The sequence below is a fragment of the Saccopteryx leptura genome, chromosome 12, assembly GCF_036850995.1.
Source record: "Saccopteryx leptura isolate mSacLep1 chromosome 12, mSacLep1_pri_phased_curated, whole genome shotgun sequence".
NCBI classification, from domain to species: domain Eukaryota; kingdom Metazoa; phylum Chordata; class Mammalia; order Chiroptera; family Emballonuridae; genus Saccopteryx; species Saccopteryx leptura.
The window spans coordinates 42,609,515-42,635,113 of NC_089514.1; the positions used below are offsets into that span (position 1 = coordinate 42,609,515).

The following is a 25,599-nucleotide window of genomic DNA, read 5'->3' on the forward strand; positions in this document are numbered from 1 at the left end:
TGGGGAGCATCCTCGAAGGATATATATGCTAGCTACGTGTTTCAAAGAATTGAGACTATTGAATTCCCAAAATAGCAAAAACTGCATAAACTATCTCTTCCCTCCTACCATCTTTGGCCCTCAAGTTATACTAATAAGCCTTTCTGGTTTTTTCTACTGATATATATAACTGCCATTAAATTCTGAGGAATGACTTCAAGATAATCATAATATAGTCAATGGCACTGTAGCTGACATCTTGTTAATCTATTCACATATAAAGATAAATAATCAACATTAGCAATTTAAAAAACCACTAGAACCAACAACTAAACTTGTAAGTCAAAAATCAAGAGGCTAACACATTCAAAACTAACTGATAGCCAGCAAGCATGAGAATAATTATAACATGTTCCACACAACTAACTCTCTATTACCTTTTAATCAAAATATCCTCACTAAAATTAATCCAATTAGAAAAAATATGCTTTTATGAAGACATAGTCAATATACCTTCTCTATTTTGCAGTGTTTATATAACAGGGGGAGGAGTTTTCTATTAAAATAATATCTGGTTGGGTCCTCGTTTTTCCTGCACAATTGAGGAAATGAATCATGTTTCTGAAAATCACTCAGAACCACACGGAAACACTTAAAATAGATCAGCATGAGATGTTTTGCTTTGCGAATCCATCCTTCTGTCTTAATTTACATGTTTACTAATGTTCTTCTTAGGTGTTTCCTTGATGGGTTATTAAGATTGTTTGGTGATTATCTTTATATGATCCATATTAATCAACACAGTATTAAGTACATTATTACACATATTTTCCTTACAGTAGCAAAGTAATGCATTATTTATGTCCTTTGCATTAACTTGCTTTAATCTTTAGTAAGATGTATTATAACTCATGAATGACTTAGTGGGTCAGTTTAATGGTAAAATATTTCAATTTGTGGATTATTAATCCCTTTAGTCACTAACAGACCAATAGTTATGTTAACTTGTTTTACATTGATTTTATATTACTTAGTAAATTCTTATAGCAACTCTATAAACAGGCAAGATAGGCTCTGCAATGGATAATACAGACACACAAAGAGGTTAAATAATTTATTCAAGTCAAATTATCTTGTTAGTGAAGAAATCTGGACCAGGTCTCCCGGTTTTGGATTAAGTGCTCTTCCTAAAAAAAAAGGAGATATCACCTTACTCTTGATAGAATGGCTATTATCAAAAAGACAAGAAATAATGAGCACTGATGAGGATGTAGAGAAAAGGGGACCCTGGGACAGTGTCGGTCGAAATGTAAATTGGTACAGCCACTATGGGAAATAGTACTGGGGTTTCCCATAAAATTAAAAATATAAAAATATAACCCAGCAATTCCACTTCTGGATATATGTCTGAAAGAAATGAAATCACCATCTCATGGCGCTGGCCAGGTAGTTCAGTTTTTTGGAGTGTTGTCCAATCATACCAAGGTTGTGGGTTCGATCCCCAGTCAGAGCACACACAAGAAGCAACCAATGAATGAATAAATCAATGGAATAACAAATTAATATCTCTCTCTGTCTCTCCCTCTTTCTCTTTCCTCCTTTCTCTCCCTCTCTGAAATCAATAAATTTAAAAAAATTTTAGAAATCACTATCTCACCCTGGCCAGTGGCTCAGTGGTAGAGTGTTGGCCTGGCATGTGGATGTCCTGGGTTTGATTCCTGGTCAGGGCACACAGGAGAAGCAACCATCTGCTTCTCCATCCCCTCCCCCTCTCCCTTTTATCTCTTTCTTCTCCTCCCACAGCCATAGCTCAGGAAGAGCAAGTTGGCCCCAGGCACTGAGGATGACTCCATGGCCTCACCTCAGTTGCTAAAATAGCTCAGTTGCCAAGCAATGGACCAACTGCCCCAGATGGGCAGAGCATCGCCCTGTAGAGGGCTTGCCAGGTGGATCCCAGTCACGGTGCATGCGGGAGTCTATCTGTCTGCCTCCCTGCTTCTAACTTAAGAAAAAAAATCACTATCTCAAAGAGATCTGTACCTCCATGTTCATTGTAGCATTTTTCACAATAGCTAAGACATGGAAACAACCTAAGTGTCCATCAAGAGATTAATGGATAAAGAAGTCATGATACACACACACACACACACACACACACACACACACAATGGAATTCAGCCAGTTAAAGAAGGAAACCCTGCCTTTTGTGACAAAATGAATGGACCTGAGGGCATTATGCTAATAAGTGAAATAAGTCAGACAGAGAAAGACAAATATGGCATGATGTTACTTATATGTGAAATCTGAAAAAGGCAACTCATAGAAACAAAAGTAGAATGATAGCTGCCTGACGCTGGGGGTGGGGGTGGGGGAAATGGAGAGAGGTTGGCCGAAGGGTACAAACTTCCAGTTATAAGATGAATAAGTTCTAGTATCTGATATATGGCATAGTGAGTATAGTTAACAATACTTTATACATATTTGGAATTTGCTAAAAGAGCAGATCTTATATGATCTCACCACACACACATACAAAGTTAATTATGTGACATACTGAATGGGTTAACTAAATTTATTGTGGTAATCAGTTCACAATATAAAGTCCAAAGTCTTTCTAACTCATGACCAGAGAAATATACATTACCAAGCACCAGTTTCCAGAAAGATGGAATGTCCCCTAAATTATGAATTCCCTGAAAGCAGGGTGTGTATCATACATCTTTTTTAATCCCACTGGTTTTGACCAAAGGAAGCGATCAGAGAGTACACATACTATCTCCATGCATTCCGCAGTCAGTCACGGGAGCCAACCGACACGAGTTGACTGCTGTGCAGCAATGGCGTTCCATTTTCGTCCTGAATACCTACCCATGTCTTTCTCTTAGTTCAGCAGAAAGATTACTGGCTCTGAAGTCAGACAACCTAGGTTTGAATTCTGTTACACAAGTATGAGCAGGTTACTCACTTTTTGACTTTAATTCATGTATGAATTAAAATGGAAATAGTTAATAACAACATCCTAGGGTGATTTTGAGGAATTAATGATGGAAAATATGTTAATTTCCTAGAACATAGTAAATAGGCAATTGACTTAGTCTGTTCAGGCTGCTATAAAAAAGATCATAAACTGGATGACTAATTATGGCAGAAATTTATTTCTTACAGTTTTGGAGGCTGGAAAGTTCAAGATCAAAGCACTAGAAGATTTGGTATCTGGTAAGTTTCTGATTCCTGGGTCATACATGGGTCCTCACATGATTGAAGGAGTGAACAGGCCTTCTGGGGACTCTTCTGTAAAGTTGCTTATCCCATTCATGAGGGCTCTGCCCTCATGACCTAATCACTCCCCGAAGATCCTACCTCCTCCATCACACTGGAGATCAGAGGAGGGACACAAGACATAAACATTCAGTCTACAGCAGCAAAACATACTGGATATGTCTTTGATGCTTTCTTGCACAGCCATTACTAGTGTTGGCTCTGAAACTGTTCTCTCTCTCTCTCTCTCTCTCTCTCTCTTTAGAAAAGAAGTGACAGGAAGGGAGAGAGATTAGGGAAGGAGAAGGATAAGAAGCATCAACTCATAGTTGCTTCACTTTACTTGTTTAGTAATTGCTTCTCATACATGCCTTGACTGGGGGCTCAAGCCAAACCTATGACCCCTTGCTCAAGCCAGAAACCTTGGGATCATGTCAACGATCCTGTACTCAAGTCAGCAACCCTGTGCTCAACCTGGCAAACCCATGCTCAAGACAACAAGCCTATGTGCTAGCCAGGAACCTTGGGGTTTCAAACCAGGCCCTCAGCATTCCTAAATGATGCTCAATCCACTGCACCACCACCATTCAGGCTGAAACTGTTCTCTTAACATGTCCAACTTGACCTGCATCCCATAGGTAATGTACTACTTCTATCTACTGCCTGGAAAGATAATTTGCTGGTCCAAGTCTACGATCTTTGGACTTACAGTATTATCCAGACAAGTAAAAACATATCTGCACCATAATTACACCTCCATTCATTTGGATCCCAGTTTACTAGGACACTCTCAATTGGCAAGGATCTATGGAGAATGGCTGCACTATAAATAAAAAACTTTATATTTGTAGGTGACTATGACTTGAGAGCATACTTGTGAAAAGTTATCAATCCTCATTTAAAGGACAGTAAGAAAAAGAGACTCCCACCCAGATCCATGGAGAAATGAGCTACTCTGTTAGTATTCTAGCAGTCACTTTACTTGTTTAACTCAGGGAAACTTTATGCTTCCATTTCCTATTTTGTAAAACAAGAATAATGAATCCTACACCTCAACACTCTTGTGGCGATTAAAGATTATAGGAAGTAAATGCCAATGGACTCAGGCCTAACATACAACAAGCTCAGTTACTACATGCTGAATCCAAATCTTCTCAAACATATCCACACTTTAAATGTTCTGTTTTGTCCCAAAGTTCCAAAAACAAAATTTTTAATTAAAATGTTGCCAGAAAGATAATGATTGGGAGGCAGTATAGTGTAGTGGTTAAAATCAGTCTTTTGATTTAAAATCTAAATTTGAATTCTGAATCCATTGTTACTGTGTGACTTTAGACAACTTATCCTCTCTTTGCTCAGTTTATATAATAAGGGTGATCCTAGTACCTATGACATTAGACTGTTGACAGAATAAAGACAGAAATATTATGTAAAACATTAAGGAGAATGCCAGGCATGTAATAATTTCCTAGTAAATGTCAGCTGTCATTATTTGGGAACATCTGGATTTTATTTTTATTTTGCTGGTCCTCTGATAAATTAAATATTAAATGTACTACTGAAGTCAGCAATAAAAAAACATTTTATCTTCAGTCAGTTCTGCATTATTAATATGTAAAAGTGCAGGAAGGAGAAATAATAGTTTTTATAGCATAAAATATTAATTAAGAGAAAATAATAACACAAATGTCATGTTTTACTTCACTCTGTAATTCTGTAGTATTGACATTGTTTTTGCTAAGCTCAAAAATCTAATCATTAGAAAAACAGACTAATAAATCCCATCAATATTCTACCTTAGTTAAAAAGTAATAGTACTGAAACAGAATCAATGGTATTGAAAACTTCCCTGATTTTATTAAAAACAAATCTCTTTCTCTCTTATACACACACATACACACACACGTCTCTCCTTAAAAATCCAACTAAAGTAGATGTAACAACTTGTTGAGTAGGTTTTATGGACCTGATCAGTTAATTGTCAGACATCAACAGTAGACCAGGGTGAAAGAACACATTTGAGAACTTCCTAATTGTTACCTCCTTTTATAGGTGATTTCATAGAAGTTGACAGTATTTGTTTTTGTTTAAACTACTTGGATAATAAGCTGTCAATTCAAGGCATGTACAGTTCCTCTAAGGCAGTATAGGATGAAAACACAAGATGGTTCAATAAAATCTAGCTAAGTTCATAGGTAGCTGGTTACCGGCAAGAAAAGTAACACCCACTCACTTGAGTTTTTCAGGTCAGAAAGCTGGGGCTCAGCAACTGTGTTGCCTAAAAAGGCTCTTCTCTGATACAGGCAGAGGCGGAAAACCAAGGAGACAGAACTACTGGTCTGAACTGGAGCGTTTACCTTACACTTTTATGGCTCATTTCTGATTCATTTTATGACCAGAGAAGTGACTACCATGATTTACTGTTACTAACCAGAGTCAAAAATTAATAACTTTGATTTTCAAGCCAGACTCTACCTCTCAAAATACTCTCTCTAAAATATAGCATGTATTTCTCAAACAATTTTACTAAAGTAAAAATTGTACTATATATAAATCATTATTGATCTCTAATGAATCATATAAGCATTAAAGAAATCTTTCATTTGACTAAGAGTCTAACTCTGAAGATGTTTAATTAAACATAATTATATTTTGAAAATGTTTAGTTTCAAGTATTTAAACAATGGCTATTTCACCAATACCTAATATAGAAAATAGACAAACCAAAAAACAATGAACAAAGTGATCTCATTAAAATAACCGTTTAAAGATTTAGCTTATTGATCAAGATACAAGAAACCATTCTTTTCAACAGTATGATAGAGCATTATTATTTCTCTAGAGCAGGGGTTAGGAACCTATGGCTCGCAAGCCAGATGTGGCTCTTTTCATGGCTGCATCTGGCTCGCAGACAAATCTTTAATAAAAAATAATAATAACGTTAAAAATATAAACCATTCTCATGTATTACAATCCATTCATTTTCTACCGCTCATGTTCATGGTTGTACGTGGCTGGACCAATCACAGCTGTCCTCCGGGACAACACCAAATTTTTATCGGATAATGTGTAATGTACACGGGTTGTTGTGAGGTCAGGAACTGAACTTCCCTCCTTTTAATCAAGTAGTCAGCTATCTAATTGCAGAAACCCTTTTGACGAAGATGATGGATAAAAGAAAAACAGATGAGTATCGTACTTTTCAGCAGAAACGGACAGAAGAATTTGCCTTTGTGGAGAGAGCAGGTTCTGCAGTGTGTCTAATATGAATGATAAAATTGCATCAATGAAATGGTCAAATATAAAGTGGCACTTCGACACATGCCATACTATATTTGCATAAAAATATCCAGCGGGGGACAGCAGGAAGAAAGCATGTCAAGAGCTACTGTGCAGAGTGCAAGCTAGTCAGCAGCAACTTCATGTTTGGACCCAACAAGATGACTGGAATTCAGCTAGCTTTGCTGGTGCTTTAGCAATTGTGAGAAACAGAAAGCCATTCACAGATGGAGAGTATGCCAAAACATTCATGCTTGATGTTGCCATGAACTTTTCGATGACTTATCAGATAAAGACAAGATAATCAATCGAATAAAAGATATGCCTCTGTTGGCAAGAACTGTTCACAATCGTACCATCATGATGGCAAATCAAATTGAGGCAACACAAGTGAAGGACATAAATGCAGCACCATTCTTTTCTCTCGCTTTGGATGAGTCAACAGACATAGCCATTTATCCCAGTTCAGCGTGATTGCAAGGTATGCTGTCGGTGACACACTACGTGAGGAAAGTCTTGCTGTTTTGCCTATGAAAGAGACAACAAGAGGGGAGGATTTATTCAAGTCTTTCACTGAATTTGCTAAAGAAAAAAATCTACCAATGGGTAAACTTATTTCGGTGTGTACTGATGGTGCTCCGTGCATGGTGGGGAAAAACAGAGGATTCGTAGCACTTCTTTGTGAACATGAAAAGAGATCCATCCTAAGTTTTCACTGCATCCTACATCAGGAGGCGCTTTGTGCTCAGATGTGTGGTGAACAGCTTGGTGAGGTGATGTCGCTGGTCATTCCGGTAGTCAACATTATTGTTGCCCAAGCTTTAAATGATCGCCAGTTTAAAACACTGCTGGATGAAGTTGGGAATAATTATCCTGTTGGCTTCTGCACAGCAATGTGCATTGGTTGTCAAGAGGGAAGGTGCTCAGCCATTTTGCGGCTTGTCTGAGCAAAATCTGGACTTTTCTTGAAATGAAAAATGTCGAGCATCCTGAGTTAGCTAACACTGAGTGGCTCCTGAAGTTCTACTATCTCATGGACATGACTGGTCATCTGAACCAGCTCAATGTAAAAATGCAAAGTGTTGGAAATACAATCTTATCCCTTCAACAAGCAGTGTTTCCATTTAAAAACAAGCTGGAACTCTTCAATGAGGACATTGAAACAGGTCGTTTACTACACTTTTAAAAAACTGGGAGAGTTTAAAGATGCATGCACAGCAAGTGACCCTGCTCAACATCTTGATCTCCAGCAGCTAGCAGGCTTCACATCTAATCTCCTGCAGTCATTCAAAGTGCGCTTTGGAGAATTTCATGAGCACATTCATCTTTTTAACTTCATCACCCATCCACATGAGTGTGCAGTCAACAGCGCCAACCTGAGTTATATCCTTGGTGTCTCCATCAGAGATTCTGAGCTACAAGCTGCTGACCTGAGGCCTCAGACATGTGGGTGAATAAGTTCAAGTCACTGAATGAAGGTTTGGAAAGACTTGCACGACAGCAAGCAGAGTTGACGAGCAAACACAAGTGGGGAGAAATGAAAAAACTTCAACCTGTGGACCAGCTGATTGTCAAAACTTGGAACGCGCTTCCCGTCACATACCACACACTGCAGCATGTGAGTATTGCTGTACTGACAATGTTTGGCTCTACCTATGCATGTGAGCAGTCTTTCTCACATCTAAAGAACGTTAAGACCAACCTATGATCACGTTTATCGGATGGAAGTCTCAATGCCTGCATGAAGCTTAACCTCACCACATATCAACCAGACTACAAAGCCATCAGCAAAACCGTGCAGCACCAGAAGTCTCATTAATGGTAAGAAGTACTTTATTGATCATTGGTTAGCAACAGCATAACAATGTTATTAAAATAATTCAGACACTTATTGTACTTTAAAAGTGTTGGTCTTACATAAAATGCACACATTTACTTGTTTTAGTGTTAAACATATTGTATGGCTCTCACGGAATTAGATTTTAAAATATGTGGCATTCATGGCTCTATCAGCCAAAAAGGTTCCCTACCCCTGCTCTAGAGCAAGGTCAGCAAATTTCTTCTTCATTTTTAAAAAAGATTTTACTTATTCATTTTAGAAAGGAGAGAGAGAGAGAGAGAGAGATAAAGAGAGAGAGAGAAGTGGGGGGAGAGCAGGAAGCATTAACTCCCATATGTGCCTTGACCAGGGAAGTCAGGATTTTGAACCAGCGACCTCAGTGTTCCAGGTCGACACTTTATCCACTGTGCCACCACAGATAGACACTCAAAGCTTACAGGCCCCATGACTCTCAGCTCCCCAAATTATGCTGTTGTAGCACCAAAATGGCCATAGCAGTTTGGAAAAAAAAATGAACATGGCTCTGTTCCAATAAAACTTTATTTACGGACCCTCAAATTAGAATTTCATAAAATTTTCACAAATAATAAAATATTATTCTTCTTTTCATTTTTTCTACCATTTATATATGTAAAAATCATTGTTAGATAACGAGCCATATAAAGCCCAGTGGCAGGCCCGCTTTGACCTGGTAACTGTGGTTTGCCCACCTCGGAGCTAGCCAAAGCTCGGGAGTGGCACCTGCTCACAGGCCTCTGTCCTGTAAAGAGTAGGAGCACCCATGCTCACGGAAGATAAGCTTTGACCCCCAGTGCCACAAAACCACAAGTCATTCTAGCAGGATACTGAAGGTTCACTTAGAGCCTCTCTCTCCATTCCTTTTCCTTCAAAGATATTTCAACACATTTTTAAAAATGGTATAAAGAATCTGAGAGTTTCAAACTTATTAAAAAAACAAACCAATGCATTCATAAAGAAAGACTTGAATAGCTCCATCACTAATCGTATCTTTTCCCAGTCAGTCAGTCATGTAACAGAATTTTACAAAACACCTACTCTGCACAGTGCCTATTGAGGACTGGGGTCACAAAGGTGAAGAAGACATAGTCCTTGTCCCAAAGGAGCCCAGGGTCTGCCTTGGGAGACAGAGAAGTAAACTTGGGATTTTATCACCCTACGGGTACAGGCGCCCTCATCCCACCTCAGGAGTACCCAGGTCCGATGCCCAACCCTCGTCTGTGTGGCAAAGGTTTCTCCAGGATGATACTTGAGTCTTTAAGGACTAGAGTTTGCCAGATAAGGTAAACTGAACAGCATGAGTGAACTCTATTGGCAGATGCCCTTTGCTAAGTAAGCCAGACACAATTTCCTAATTTAAACTTTAATATAAATTTACTTTAATTAGGTTGTGGGATTTCCCCACCTCCCTAGAATACGGATCTGAGGATGTTAATGAATTAACTGAGGAGACGAATAAGTAATAACAAAGAGGACCTTTTATGTTTTATTTGCTCAGAAAGTTCAGTGTTTAAAACCTGCAGCACTTCCCTGGGAGTAACTATTCAGCAAACCAAAGTATTCACAGTTGGAAGCTTTTTTGGTAACCTTTTTGAGTTTATCCTGTTATCTCTGGTTATACCCACATGGAATCATGCTAAATAATTCCTTTTTCTTCTCGGTGTTTCACACCTTTTAAATGTTTGCAGACCATTATTATCACTCCCTTGAGTCACTTCAAAGTAAAGCGAGGCATTCTTGCTACTTTAATCTTTCCTAGTAAATTAATTCCATTGTCCCCTTAATAATTTGTATTATTTGTTTTCTTTTCACTGGATTCTTTAATTTTCTGAGTCTTTGTCTTAATGAAAGTCCACAGCAAGCCACTCCGATACCAATAGCAAAAACAGAGAATGTGTATATTTATTTATAGGAGTTTTTTAATATAAATCTACTTGGTCTTGACTTATATTTTTTAAATATTCTCTTTCCCAATTGAATTTCTGAAAAATCTCTGACACCAGTATCTTCTTTTTCTTTAAATAAAATAAATAAAATTTATTTGACTTTGGAATTTCTGCTTTTGTTTTACAAGTCCTAAGTCATCCAAAAGGCTGCGCCCATTTGTTTTTCTTCTCAGTTGGTCTCTGTTCTCTTCTGTTTGGTAAATACAAATTATTTTCTGGTCTTCTGAACACTGCTGAAATTGACTTGGCTCTTTTTACTTAATGAAAATTTTAGCTTAAATATTATGCCAAATATATTTTTAAAATACCATTCTACAGCCTTTGAACAATGCACAAAACTATTTTCTCTCAGATTTTCTTTCCCTCCCTAATCTAAAGTATGTGGAATAAATGCGAGAAATGGACCTAGAAGAGCTGTGCTCTGTTGTGCATAGAGTTTGCAGCTGAGACTCTTGATTTTGTCCACACACAATTCATTACTTGTGCTGCCTCAGATCACTACATAGGGAGGGAGAGCCCTGGACACTGACAGAGGAGAGAGGAAGTGACCAACTAGAACCGGATTGAAATTAGCACGTGTCCTCCTCACTACCAATCAAGACAACTACATGCATATTGCTACTTGTAGAGAACTCCAGTATAAATGTCAATATAAAATTAATAGCTCTAAATTACAACCATGTAAGGAGGCACACTGGGAGTTCCATAAAACTTTCCACATGGTGGCTGTCCTCACAAATTGTGGGTATTTATAAAAAAAATTCTGAATGACTCTAACGCAAAAATTATAAACAGTTCTTAGGAAAGTTTTGGAGAAAAAGATTAAATTTTTTGAGGTGGAAATATTGAGGAAAATTTTGAAATGTCTTTGGTTTTCACAGAAATTATGGAGACGGGGCCAGTTTACAAAGTGATAAAGAAAATCTGAATTTGTTAGTTGGCCGAATAAAAAGAACACTGTTTTGGGGTCAAATTTTTAGATTTTTTTCACTTGCCACTTATGAAATCTAATAAAAATCGAATGACAGGTAATAGAAAACTGGAATTGTTAGGCAAGTATTACTCATAAACTAAAGAACCCCAGTATGGTCTATGTAAAATATTTTATTTTCTTTAGCAAAATGGCAACCACATGGCTTATCATTATAAATATCCTTAAAAATATGCCTCTGGATAGCTGAGAATTGACATATGAGATAGGGTTAATAATATTCTCCCATTAATTGAAATCTGCCAGATATAATTTTAGTTGCAATATAATTCATGCCAAAGTGTTGTAGCAGTAATTAATTGGCAGGTTCAGACACTTGTGTCCATCATCACACAATCTGTCTTCTTTGAACTTCAGTAAGCAACTTGACCCTGGATGACTGCTCAAATATATTAAGCCATAAAAATGCATGGTAGGTATAGTTCCAGTTACATATCATATAGTCTTTATAGTCTTCAATACGCTTGGGTATCTTGGGGGGCCTCTCCACGGTAACATAATTGCCTTCAGAACAGAAGAACGTGACGGAATTGGCAGACAACTGACTGATCTCTCCCAGGTAAAGACTAGATGCGAAAAAATCATCAGAGCAACACTTGAATAATAAACAAAAATCTTAAATTGCCCAGCAAATTTAAAATTGCATAATATACCAACACTCTCTAATTTCAAACAATTAAGTACACAGAGGCTTACTCCAGCATCCTAGAGCTACATCAGAGCCTTGTCTCCTGATGACCCCTGGTGTCCTCTTGCTTCCTGGACATCAGGGCCTGTTTATTGAAAACTCTCTAGAAAACTCTACAGTCAGTGACATCTCCCCCCTCAAATCTTGCCACCTTTCAGCAGCACACAAAAGCTCCCAGAAACCGGAGATTTCATTCCAACTGTGGCCCCAGACATTAGAAAGGGAATAGACTATTTTTAAGCACCTACTAATGGCAGACACTGGGGATACCAAACAAAGAAGACTGATCCAGGCTTGACGATGCTCAGACAGCAAGGGAGAGACCAGGCAAACAAACCAGTGTGACAGAAGCTGTGACACAGGAAGCGCACCCAGGGGACAATCTTTTCGTCAGGGGGAGTTTCCTGAAGGAGAGACAATAGAAATTTGCCAGTGACTAACAGGAAGTTAAGAGTGAGGAATGGGATATGGCAGTTGTCCAGGCAGCTCAGCACTGCAGGACCGTAATCAAGTGTGAAGGACAGGAAGACTTCAGCTTGAACTCTCTGCTAACGGCTGGAAGAGACTAGTTGGTTACCTTATTTCTTATCTCAAAAGACACTGAGAAATTGATTACCTTATTTCTCTGAGCCTCTATGTTCTCTTCTGTATAATGGCATAATAAACACAGGATGGATTTGAGAATTAAATGAGGCAAAACATGGAAATGCTTTGTAAACTGAAAAGCATTAAAAATGTTTGTTATACCTTCACCAGGACAATGTTTCACCCGCCTCCTCCCTCACTTTGTCCTAGTTTTGCCATAAAATGAGAAAAAGAAAACACACACACACACACACACACACACACACAACAAAAAAAAAAAAACAAACAAACAAGGAAAACGACCCAGAGAGAACAGCAATAGATTACTACTCTGACCAGGATTATATTTGTATTCACGGTATCTGTTCAGGAAATGATATTTGAAATCAGGGAATGACCCTCGGAGCTAATACAGAATTGCTTCCATGGGAAAGGACCTAACTCAAAACACGTGGAAAGAGAACTGTGAACTTTTTATAAACTGACAAAGACTTATTTACTTCTGTAGTTCATCCTAGACTTCAGGACTGGTAAAACCTTCATAGGGAGGTTTTATATAGCTGTCATATTTATGTTAAAAAAGAGTTGAGAAACTGAAATGACAAAAAACACAGAACAAAATAAAATAGTTAAATATTATAGGAAATAATACTCATGTTAAAAAATTTTTAAAGTTAGTTTCTCATCCTGAAAGAAATAAATTTAAAATAAGGGTTCACCCTATCCATCTATCATGAGAAACTGCACGCTTAAGTAGTTCTGTATTTTGGTATCTCCACAGAGCTCAAGATAAACTTTTTACCCACAAGAGCCCATAATGTGCTATTTATCATGAACTGCCTTTTCCCTGTTCACTATCAAATTCCCACTCTCCCTTCAAGGTTCAAGCTTGTCATCACCTCCTTTTTGAACTAAACCCCTTGGATTATTCCCATTGTGCACTGCTTTTTTTCTGGTGGTTCAAATCCCTCTTTTCTGCCTTTTAAGTAGTAGATATTCATTAAGTGTTTGCTAAATAAGTAGGTTATTAAAGCATAATAAATACACCACTTATACTGCCAATCTGCTTGTTCATTTATTTTGTATTTTAGATTCAATTGTTGATAGGAATGTATCATTGTCATTTTATTGTTTATATTTTTTATCTTTTTTTTCCTTCTTCTTAAAGAAGACCCTTTAACATTTCATGTAATACTGGTTTGGTGGTGATGAACTCCTTTAGCTTCTCCTTGTCTGGGAAGCTCTTCATATGTCCTTCATTTCTAAATGATAGCTCTGCTGGGTAGAGTAATAATCTTGGTTGTAGGTCTTTGCTTTTCATCACCTTGAATACTTCTTGCCACTCCCTTCTGGCCTGTAAAGTTCCTGTAGAGAAATGAGCTGATAGTCTGATGAGAGCTTCTGGGTAGGTAACCTACTGCTTTTCTCTTGTTCTTTTAAGATTCTCTCTTTGTCTTTGAACTTTGGCATTTTGATCATAATGTGTCTTGGTGTGGGCCTCTTTGAGTTCATTTTGTTTGAGACTCTGCACTTATTGGACTTGACTGTCTTGTTCCTTCACCAAATTAGGGAAGTGTTCTGTCAATATTTTTTCAAATAGGTTTTCAATATTTTTATTCTCTCTTCTCTTTCCAGTACCCACATGATGTAAATGTTGGTACACTTAAAGTTGTCCCCTTACACTGTCTTTTTTTTTAAATTCTTTTTTCTTTCTGCTGTTCTGCTGGGTGTTCTTTGATTCCCTGTATTCCAAATCACTGATTTGATTCTCAGCTTCATCTACTCCACTGTTGATGCCCTGTAAACTATTCTTTTTTTTTTTTAACATTCATTTTTTTTAAATGCCTTTCTTCCTTCCTTCCTCCCTTCCTTCCTTCCTTCCTTCCTTCCTTCCTTCCTTCCTTCCTTCCTTCCTTCTTTCTTTCTTTCTTTCTTTCTTTCTTTCCAGAGACAGAGAGAGTCAGAGAGAGGGATAGACAGGGATAGACAGACAGGAATGGAGAGATGAGAAGCATCAATCATTAGTTTTTTGATGCACATTGCAACACCTTAGTTGTTCATTGATTGCTTTCTCATATGTGCCTTGACCGTGGGTCTTCAGCAGACTGAGTAACCCCTTGCTCAAGCCAGCGACCTTGGGTTGAAGCTGGTGAGCTTTTGCTCAAACCAGATGAGCCCGTGCTCAAGCTGGCTACATTGGGGTCTCGAACCTGGGTCCTCTGCATCCCAGTCGGACGCTCTATCCACTGCGCCACCACCTGGTCAGGCTGTAAACTATTCTTCATTTCAGTTTTAATGCATCCTTTATTTCTGATTGGTTCTTTTTAATGGTTCTATGTCCTTTTTCATGATGCGGAAGTTCTCACTAAGTTCCATGAGCATACTTATTATCATTGTTTTGAATTTTGTATCTAGTCATTTGCTTGCCTCCATTTCATTTAGTTCTTTTTCTGGAGATTCTCCTGTTCTTTCAATGGGACCTGTTCTTTTGACTCCACATTTTGGCTGCTTCCCTATATTCATTTCTATGTATTAAGTAGAGCTGCCTTGTGTAGCAGGCCTGTGGGGCCCAGTGGCGCAGCCTCCCCAGTCACCCACGCTGGTGCTACAGTGCGCCCTGTGTGGTCTGCACACACTGTACTGTTGTAGTTGGGCCTTGACTGCTATTGGTGTCAGTGGGAGGGACTGAACCCCAGGTGGACTGGCTGCAAGGACTGGCTGGGAACTACAGTGCAGGAGCTGCTGTGCAGGAGTCAACCTTATGAAGCAGGACCTGCTTCAGTGGGCTTTGGTGCTCACCAAATTTGCACCTTCATCTGGCATGGTCTGAAGCTGTCCACTGGGTGCACTGGCTCTGGGGCCTCCCAGGAAGTGCAAAGTCAGCCACCACCTGTATCCTGGCTGGAGCCACCTGGCACGAGCTACAGAGCAACATGCAGATGGCTACTACTTGTGCTGGGCTTGGAGGTGCCCAAGAGAGGCCAAACTGTGAAGCAAAGCCAGCTGCTGCTAGTGCCAGGCCTGGGGCCACTTAGCAAGAGGTACAGGGTCTGCAGAGGCTAGATGTTGCTTGTTTGAGAGATTTTAGGAAAGTCTAAAACATGAGACAAGAGAGGTTCTTTGAATTGAAAATCCATTGTAAATAGCTTGGGTGTGCCTATAAGCTGGGTAGGGTGGGGTCTCAGAGAGTCACCAGAATAGGGCAAACATTGTGAGCCAGGTTGGTAGAGACTCAGATATGGTGCTTGCCTGACATCTTTGTGAGCCTGGGGGGGGGGGGTCTCAAAAAAAGAACAACGGTTTCTGTCAGGACTTTTGTCTGGCAAGAAGTTGTACCCCCTGTTCTCATCTTGATGTCAGACAATTCAGTTCCTCCCTGCAGGTATGTCCTTGGTTCTTCTCAAGCTGCTGATCCAGTGCTGGAGCTCAGAGGGAGTGATACCAAGGCAGTCCTTGTGCGGGCCATTGAAGAGGAGCCGCCTGGGACTCCGGCAGCCCTCTGTCACCCTTAGCTTCAATCCTCGTTGGCTTTTAAAGCCAGGAGTTACAGGGACTTTTCTTCCTGGCTCTGAAAACCTGGGCTGGGATGCCTGTTCAGGGTCTGGGACCCCCCAGTCCTCAGGGAGGGCCTCTGCAGCCAAGATACCCCTCCAGATTTTAAACAGCACACATGTGTAGGACCAGCCTGTTCCACATCTCTGCCCCTCCTACCAGTCTGGACGTGGCTTCCTCTTTAAATCCCTAGTTGTAGGACTTCCATTCTGGCGGTTCTGGATGATGGTTGTTCTGTAGTTTGGTTGTGATTTTGATGTGCTTGTGGGAGGATTCAAGCACTGCGCATTACTTACACTGCTATTATGACCGGAAGCCCCAGCACACTACTTCTGATATCATGATGTGTGTGCAGCAGGAGGAGAGACTGCTCCCCGAGAAAGAGAACAGGAAAGTACTGTCCCTTGGGAAACACTAGGGGAAATGGAATGACATGGCTGAAGACTTCTTGACCAACAGTTATATTTTTTCTTCCTGTGCGGCCACTGTGAGCATGGTCATAAACTCCTGGGAATTCCCAGGAATGTCACAAAGGCCTCATGTTTTCTCAGATGGTACAGTAAGAAGGTCAAAATTAAGTTCAACTCAATCTCAATTCATATAATTTTTAAGTGAAATACAGTAGTCTCTCATCCATTGCGGGGGTTAAGTTCCAGAACCCCCCACGGTAGGCGAAAATATCAAAGTAGGGACCTGTAAAGCCAGCAGGCAGGGCCGGGGCCACCATCAGAGCAGCCCAGCCCATGCAGGTTCGCATTGGATTCGGACAGTCGGTAAAGAAACCATGGAGCCAAAAACTGATGGGCCATAGCCTTTAATCCTACCTTGCACCCGGCGGGCAAGTAAAAATACACACTGGGCTCCAAAACCCAGTCACACTCAGTGCTCACAAAGCTACTGATTTATCCAAGTTTCCTAGAATCAAAGGTTTCTAGCTCACCAGCCTTATTTCCCTCAGTTCCCCATCTTCTTCCTTATCCCAGATACAAACTCTGTACAAACTGGCATCTCACTCAGCACTCCGCCATCTTGGCTGCTTCTCCTGGCCTCCTCCACGTGGCCTCCTTTAACTGCTGGCTCTACTCTCTCCGCTCTCTCATGCTAACCTCAGGAACCAAGCGCCAAACTCCCGCTCCGTTCCCATTTTATAGTGTAGAAATCCAAACCCTTAATCCAATATACATAATAGGGAAGTCTCTTAATACAAAGTCACTTCTCTGAGGCATGATAGGATTGTACCACCTTACACCGAAAAGGGTGGGAAAGGCTTAATCCCAAAACCAAGCCCCAGGTTACAACGATCTCCAACACACATTAATATCACCTGGGCGATGGCCTCTTTAACAAAGTGAGCATAATACATTTTATCTGCCCAACAGGACCTTATATTATTTTATTATTTATATAAATTTTAAGGCTTTATAAATGCTCTTCATACTCTTATAAACACTTCCTGTGCTCTTAAACACTTTCTACACCCTTAAACACTTTCTACACTCTTAAACCTACATAATTTTAACAATATATAAAAATATCTATATACCGCAAAATCCCACAATATAGCAAAAAATCCACGATACAAAATTAGATATATACAATTTAAAAACCTGTGATACAGTGAGACCATAAAAAGTGAGCTGCGACATGGCGAGAGGTGACTGTAACTATGGGAGTTAAGAAGGACGTGGTAAAATGATTTGTTGGGCAATGAAACCCATAAAACACTAAGATTCTCTGCTCTTGGTGTTATAGCTATAGAATATTTCTTAAAATAAGAATGCTACCTGATATAACATTATAGCCTATAATTTTTACTTTGATAAAATTTGTGTAATTTTTTTGGAAAACTTACTTGGTACTAATTACTTTAAATTGAATGTGTCCCAAGGTCTATTAGACTGTTCTTTATGCTCTAATATATTTTTTCACATTTGATTTTATTTACAGCCTTCTCTGATTTCCAGATTTTATTGGGACTCCTTGGGTATATTAATCTGCTGTTTTTAACCCAACCAAGCAAAACATGACAACAAAAACAGAAGAAAATCTCTGCAAACTTTTCAACTGTCCCCCTATAACTCTTAATTATTGGGCTTTTGAACAATATTACATGGTAAAAATAGGGATCTAATGAAGGAGAAAAGAGAATGCCTCTGATTTACCCAGACTGAGCTTTGATAAGCCTTTGCTGTACAGCACTGTCATTCTGTCCCCGAGGAACTTACTTAGAGCAGCATAACTGCCCTTGCTGGCTGTGCCCTCCACTTTCAGCCCGTTGACTGACCTCTTACCAACTTTCTCTGGTATCTTATCATAACCGTTGCTCTGGATTTCTGGCTATTATTTCTTGTGTGTGTGTGTGTGTGTGTGTGTGTGTGTGTGTATTTTTTCTGAAGCTGGAAACGGGGAGAGACAGTCAGACAGACTCCCACATGCACCCGACCAGGATCCACCCGGCACACCCACCAGGGGGCGAAGCTCTGCCCCTCCGGGGCATCGCTCTGTTGCTACCAGAGCCACTCTAGCGCCTGGGGCAGAGGCCAAGGAGCCATCCCCAGCGCCCGGGCCATCTTTGCTCCAATGGAGCCTCGGCTGCGGGAGGGGAAGAGAGAGACAGAGAGGAAGGAGAGGGGGAGGGGTGGAGAAGCAGATGGGCACTTCTCCTGTGTGCCCTGGCCGGGAATCGAACCCGGGACTTCTGCCCGCCAGGCCAACGCTCTACCACTGAGCCAACTGGCCAGGGCCTCTGGCTATTAATTCTTGTGTCATTGCTATTGTGTGTCATTTTGTGCTATCTTTGTTTGCCTGCATTTGACCTAATCCATGTCCCTCTGTAACAGTGGGTCTTTGGAAGCCATTTTGTACAATGTGACCCTAATATAAGGTGGGCAACTGAAGAAAACTGGGCCAATTCCCCTTCCTGGGAATCTGGAATAAGTCCAAGAAAGTTGGTCCTTGTAAGTGTAGATGAACTTATAGGCTTATGGACACATAAATTCAGAGGCAGCAGAGTTGCCATGTTTCCACCATGTGGATCCAAGGTGGGGAAGGTGCTCGACAGGGAGAGAAGAAGGGCAGGGGTCTTGCAGGTTTTCCAATGCTCCTTCCTTCAGGCCCACCCACCTTCTTGTTCTTGAGGCCAGCAAGACCACCCTGAATTTCTCCATTGGGGTTTAGGTTTATTTGCCTATTTCTATCACTTTTAGCCAGTAAAAGCCTTTACTAATAAATGCATATTTATAAAAAGCTAAGTTTTATTTTGGAGGGTGTTGTAAAATCTAAAGCTAGCTGAACACCACAAACATTAGGATATAAAGAATGAATGTCATTATGACTGAACCCAGCATGTGAAATCACCTGCTTACCTAGGAAAGTCCAGGCCGGGGACATTTATCCTCATGAAATATGTTTGGGGCAGAGTAGAAATCGAGACAGAAAAATTGGAGAAGGAAGCATCTCCGTGGCAGACTGTTTTATTTCTTCCACCTGTTGCACAATTACTCCCACCTCTTGTAACTACTGCTTCTCCTGTCAGTCAGCAGGTCTTTGATAGCTAAGTAGATAAAAACTATAGAAACTGTCTCCAGTAGGAGTGGTAGAGAAAGTCTGAGAGTAGGTGGCAAAGAAACTAGCTTCCAGTGTCAGAGAAAAAGCACTGCCTGTAATGACATGGGTGACACTCCATGGCAGACAGGCCAGAGCATGCAGGTAAGTCACTGCACGTACAGGGGGCCTTGGGTTATGACAGTCTTGACATATGACGTTCAGAGTTTACAATGCTCACTCCCATAAAAACTTTAAAAAAATGAGATGTGAGTGTTTTGGCTTATGTCATTAGTGTCATATTTACGGACCACAAGAGTGAACTAGTTTGGTTGTGCGCAGTGGAAGAATACACAGTAACATGACATGTGAGTGAGGGAGTTGGCGTTCCACAGTACACTTACCTACGCCAGTTTGAACTGTTAAAAGCACAAGTGTTCTGTTCGTGCTAGGCTAGGGTGTGTTTCAACTTACACCAAAATCCAGGTTGCCTCACTGCCCTAGGAACAGAAAACTGTGCTGTAACCCAAGACCCCTGTACTCAGAATGTGAAAAGCCTGTGAGCAGACAGAGGAATCCAACTATTTCAATGACAATTAAACTGCTCTGAAATGACAAACCACAAGTTAACTTTGTAAACTATGGACACAAATTTAGAAAAAATTAGATTTAATTAAAAACCTTCCCTTTGTTAATCATATTAAAAGGGCTTTGTTATTCAGTAAGATATCCAGCACTTAATTCAATAACTACAAGCTATTGTAGATGAGAGATCTAGATCTCCCTTCACAGTGCCTCTCAGTCTGTGAGGCGTACAGTAAATGTCGGTTAACTGTGATGCTAAAATTAGCTCTCTAATCAAGAGCCGCCACAGCATACAGAAGTGTCGATCTTCAGAAAATGATGACTAGCAACTACAACTAATTAATCTCAATTGTCTCATTAATGCTAACCAGAAAGTTTAAAAAAGAAATGTAATATCAATAGTAATATAAATGTATATATTTAGATTTCATCCATAATTTTGTTACAAGATTAATTCTCCTGACAGTAGGGTAGTAAACTAAAACAAATAGAACATGCTTGAAGAGGATTTCTTTTCCTTTTTTTATAAATGACTATTTACTTCTTTCTGATAATTAAAAAAAGAACTTTCAAAGAGTCAGAAAGCTTAGAAGGGTATAAAAAAGAAAATCTAAATGATCTAAATTATATCCCCAGGCCCATTAATTGATAATATTTCTAAAGTTATCTTTTCACATTTTTTTTTTTTTTGCAATTTTGTTAGTTTGAAGCCCAGAAGCATCAACATCACCTGAGAGCCTTGAGGAACGTATCTCAGCCCCCTCCCCACAATCATCACACTGTTGTCTGTATCCATGAGTTGGGGGGTTTTTGGTCCTTTTTTGCTCTATCCCTACACCTCCCTCACCCACCAATGCCCCCAAGAATAATTTTTAAATAATTAGCAATCTGTCATTCCACAAGGCAAGACATACCATATAAACTTGTTTTAGGCCCTGGCCGGTTGGCTCAGCAGTAGAGCGTTGGCCTGGCGTGCGGGGGACCCAGGTTCGATTCCCGGCCAGGGCACATAGGAGAAGCACCCATTTGCTTCTCCACACCCCCCCTCCTTCCTCTCTGTCTCTCTCTTCCCCTCCTGCAGCCAAGGCTCCATTGGAGCAAAGATGGCCCGGGCGCTGGGGATGGCTCCTTGGCCTCTGCCCCAGGTGCTAGAGTGGCTCTGGTCGCGGCAGAGCGACGCCACGGAGGGGCAGAGCATCGCCCCCTGGTGGACAGAGCGTCGCCCCTGGTGGGCGTGCCGGGTGGATCCCGGTCGGGCGCATGCGGGAGTCTGTCTGACTGTCTCTCCCCGTTTCCAGCTTCAGAAAATAAAAAAAAATAAAAAACAAAAAAAACTTGTTTTAAATTGCTATGATTATCTTTAAAAGAAAAACAAACTTGAAATAGTTGTGATGAGGCATTAATTAGCACATATAGGAATTATAAGATAAAATGTGAAATTAACAAGGGCAAGAAAATTTTTAAATTATCTTTTCCATTAGAAATTGGTCTTTAGAGTGTTTAATTTTTATCTACCACCATCATTGTTATATAGTCCTTGTAATTAACAGAATTCAATTCTGGATCAATTGCTGGAGACATTTCTTCCACTTCTTCCTGAGAAAAAGGCTCGCCTTCTTCAGACATATACTTGATCAGTTCTTCCTTAGAATGAAACCCACATTTAGCTAGATCTAATACCGCAAAAGCTCAGAGAAGGATATCTTCTGGAAGTGGTTAGTATCTTCCTTCCAGTACTGTCCTGGTCGTTACTGGAAGAAAGGTTTCCAGTCTAACGTATCTAGGGGCTGCTTCTCCCTCCACCTCTGCAGTCAGACCACGTCGCTCTCTAGGGGCTGCTTCTCCCTCCACCTCTGCAGTCAGACCACGTCGCTCTCTAGGGGCTGCTTCTCCCTCCACCTCTGCAGTCAGACCACGTCGCTCTCCTTCACTAGAGGCTGCTTCTCCCTCCACCTCTGCAGTCAGACCACGTCGCTCTCCTTCACTAGGGCAGTGGCCTCACGACCCGATGGCTGTTCTGATCTCTATCCACTGTATAAGTCACCTCACGCTCAAACACTTCAAAAGCCTCTGAATACTCTGTAAAATTCTGCTACTACCATCTCTGTGCCTTTCTTTTCTTTACCGTCTGCTATCTTGTGCAGAGCCTGTCACCAGGGAGATGCCCACCACTAACCTAGGTCACAAGGCCCTTGCCCTCTTCATGCCCTGCAAATCAGGCCTACAGGACCCACGACTCAGAATCCTAAAGGGAGAAGCCCCTGGATTCAGTTCTTTATAATCATTATCTTTATTGATAATCTCTATTTGACAAGACATCATATATTTTCCTTTACTTCTTTTAATTTTTTAATCTATTCATAATGCTGATTTCAAGTCTTTGTCTAATAAGTCCAACATGTGAGCTTCTTTGTGGATAGTTTCCACTGACTACTTTTTCTCATGTTTGGGCCATACTTAACATAGAATTCTTTGTTGCAAAGTAGACATTTTAAGTAATATAGTGTGGCGCCCCTGGAAATCAGATCCTCCCTCCCATGCAAGGTTTATTATTGCTCTTTTTTGTTTGTTGTTGCTTATTTATTTGTTTAATGACTTTCCTGAACTGATTCTAAAGTCTGCATTCTGGGGTATATGTAGTCAGAGAAGTCTTGGCTCAGGTAGCTTAATGGTCAGCTAATTACTGGGCATAGATTTTTTCTTTTTTTTACAGAGACAGAGATAGAGTCAGAGAGAGGGATAGACAGGGACAGACAGACAGGAACAGAGAGAGATGAGAAGCATCAATCATTAGTTTTTCATTGCGGCACTTAGTTGTTCATTGATTGCTTTCTCATATGTGCCTTGACCGTGGGCCTTCAGTCGACCGAGTAACCCCTTGCTCGAGCCAGCGACCTTGGGTCCAAGCTGGTGAGCTTTTTTTTTTTTTGCTCAAGCCAGATGATCCCACTCTTAAGCTGGCAACCTCGGGGTCTCAAACCTGGGTCCTCTGCACCCCAGCCCGATGTTCTATCCATTGCACCACCACCTGGTCAGGCCATAGATTTTCTTAATTGCCTTGAACCAACAGTTTCCCTGCCTTTGCTGGGGATTCTATGTGTGTTCTGGGCCACACTGGCAATGCTCTGGACGCTTCTAACTGCCTTAGTGCCTTCACTTCCAGCCTGTACAGAGCGTCAACACCAGCCACTCATGGGTAATTTGGACTTTCTCTGGTCTTTCCTGACATGACCATAGCCTTCCACATTCATGTGGCCTCCTAGATCTCCAAGACTATGATGGCAGATCTCTCCTATGAACATCTTGTTTCTCACAACTACCTTTTAAGTTTTGGGGCAGGCTCTTGTTTGCCCTAATTGGCATTGCAGCCTCAGGCATGTGTGATATTAAATAATTTCCAGTAAGTGTTTTTTACACATGCTTCAAAGATAGTTTTCCTGCAGAATGAGTTCTGAATCAGATCAAATAATAACATGCCCCGTGAACAGAGCTTTTCCATGAAACTATGAGACCAGCCAAAGAATGATAATGACCTGGACTTTCTGAAGTATTCCTAACCTGTTACGCCCACTCCAGGGGCTGCTAGGCTGCTGGCTTTCACAACCACCATGGTTGTGAGGTTGCTAGTGATCAAGGCTACTAAAGAGCTGGGAGAGGAAGGTGGGTGTTGGACAAATAAAAATGCCATCGAGCTTATTATTCTTATTGAGATTCAGCTGTTTTTCTTGAGTAGCTACTTCTCAGATTCTGCAAGCCTTTGGTTGATTTTCAGAGCTCAAAAAGTTGGTTTTAATAATTTTTTGCTAGTGTTCTTATTGCTTTTTTATGGAGGTTCAAGTTTTGGAAGTCCATTACATTAGAGCTTCCTTTTAAATTTTTTAAAAGAAGTATTTTAAAACTACTAAAAGAACAAAAGAACAGAATGTGACAGTTGATGTATTAATCTCCAATTTAGAACCACTTACACAGTTCACAGCATTATAACATAGTTAAAAGATGCAGTTAACTTAGCTCACTCTAGGATTGAAATAAAACCCTATTTCTTGAAAGAATGAATGAGGGGTGAATGAATGAGTGTGTGAATGCATGCATAAATGATGAAAATCCATCCTTTCAAGGAGCTCAAGTGTCACCAGGAGAGGCAGGCTGGCTGCCTACCAAGATACCGTCCAAAGAGGTAATCATTATCTTGGTGATTTTACCCTGGTGCCAAGTCTCCCTTCAGTTTTGCAGACTCAGCTTAGAGCCATTCTGCCAGCACATAAGTGGGGCCATATCTCTTGGACAGCTTCTCATTAACCCAGCTTATAGAGATCAGAATGCCAAGTTATTAATTTACAATAAGAACTATAAATACCATGAGAACCACAATAATTATATCAGTAGGTCTAATACATTTTCTCTCTGTAGGTAGATCTACGTGGGCAGACAAATCCTTTTGAGAAACTCACTAGGTGAGCACAAAAATAAGAACAAGGAGAACTGTTATAAAATCCAAATGTTTAATGCCATTGGGCTACTGAGGCTGGAGAATCTATTAAACTCAACTTCTGCCTTATTCCTGTTGCTTTAGGAATAATGTGAAGATAGTAATAATTTAGAAATAATGTGAAGGTAATCTTACCACGTAAGATCTAAGGCTCTTCTCGCCTGCAGGAGTGGGTTGTGGCGTGAGAGGTGAGAGGACAGGGAGGGAATGAGCACCTTCTCTGTGTGTCTTGGGGGCCACCCCAGCTTTTTTGGGATGTTGAGCCAAGCAAGAAGTTGAGGTTGTAGTGCCCAGCTGTGATAGAGAGGGAAGCTGATGCTTAAGCCAGAAGAGGGAGTGCCCTGACCTGCGTAGTACGGGGCTTCCCTGAGCTTGAGAAAGGGGAGAAAGGTGAGGATTGGGAAAGTGGTTCCACAGTGGTAGAGGCATACAGTGGAGGCATACAGCCCCTCGTTCAGAAAGTCCCTGGACATTTGGTATCTATCTGCTCAGAAGGCATAGGTTTTCTTTTTCTTTTTTTTTTAAGTGAGAGTAGGAGAAATACAGAGACGGATGCCCTGTATGTGCGCCGACAGGGATCCACCTGATGACCCCATCTGGGGCCATGCTCGCAACTGAGCTATTTTTAGCACCTGAGGCAGAGGTTCAAGGGAGCGATCCTCAGTGCTGGGGACCAACATGCTCAAATCAATTGAGCCATGGCTGCAGGAAGGGAAGAGAGAGAGAGAAGGGAGGGGAGAGGGGTGGAGAAGCAGATGGTTACCTCTCCTGTGTGCCCTGACCAGGAATCGAACCTAGGACTTCCACACTCCAGGTAGACACTCTACCACTGAGCTAACCAGCCAG

At 40.7% G+C, this 25,599-nt stretch overlaps 1 protein-coding gene and 1 pseudogene across 2 annotated transcripts in view; both read right to left on the reverse strand.

Moving 5' to 3' along the window:
• The window catches only part of LHFPL3 (LHFPL tetraspan subfamily member 3), a 733,304-nt gene that overhangs the window by 630,892 nt on the left and 76,813 nt on the right, over positions 1-25,599 (reverse strand). The gene's annotated exons all lie outside the window — the stretch shown is intronic.
• Positions 21,765-23,952, reverse strand: LOC136384163 (dynein regulatory complex protein 8-like; annotated as a pseudogene).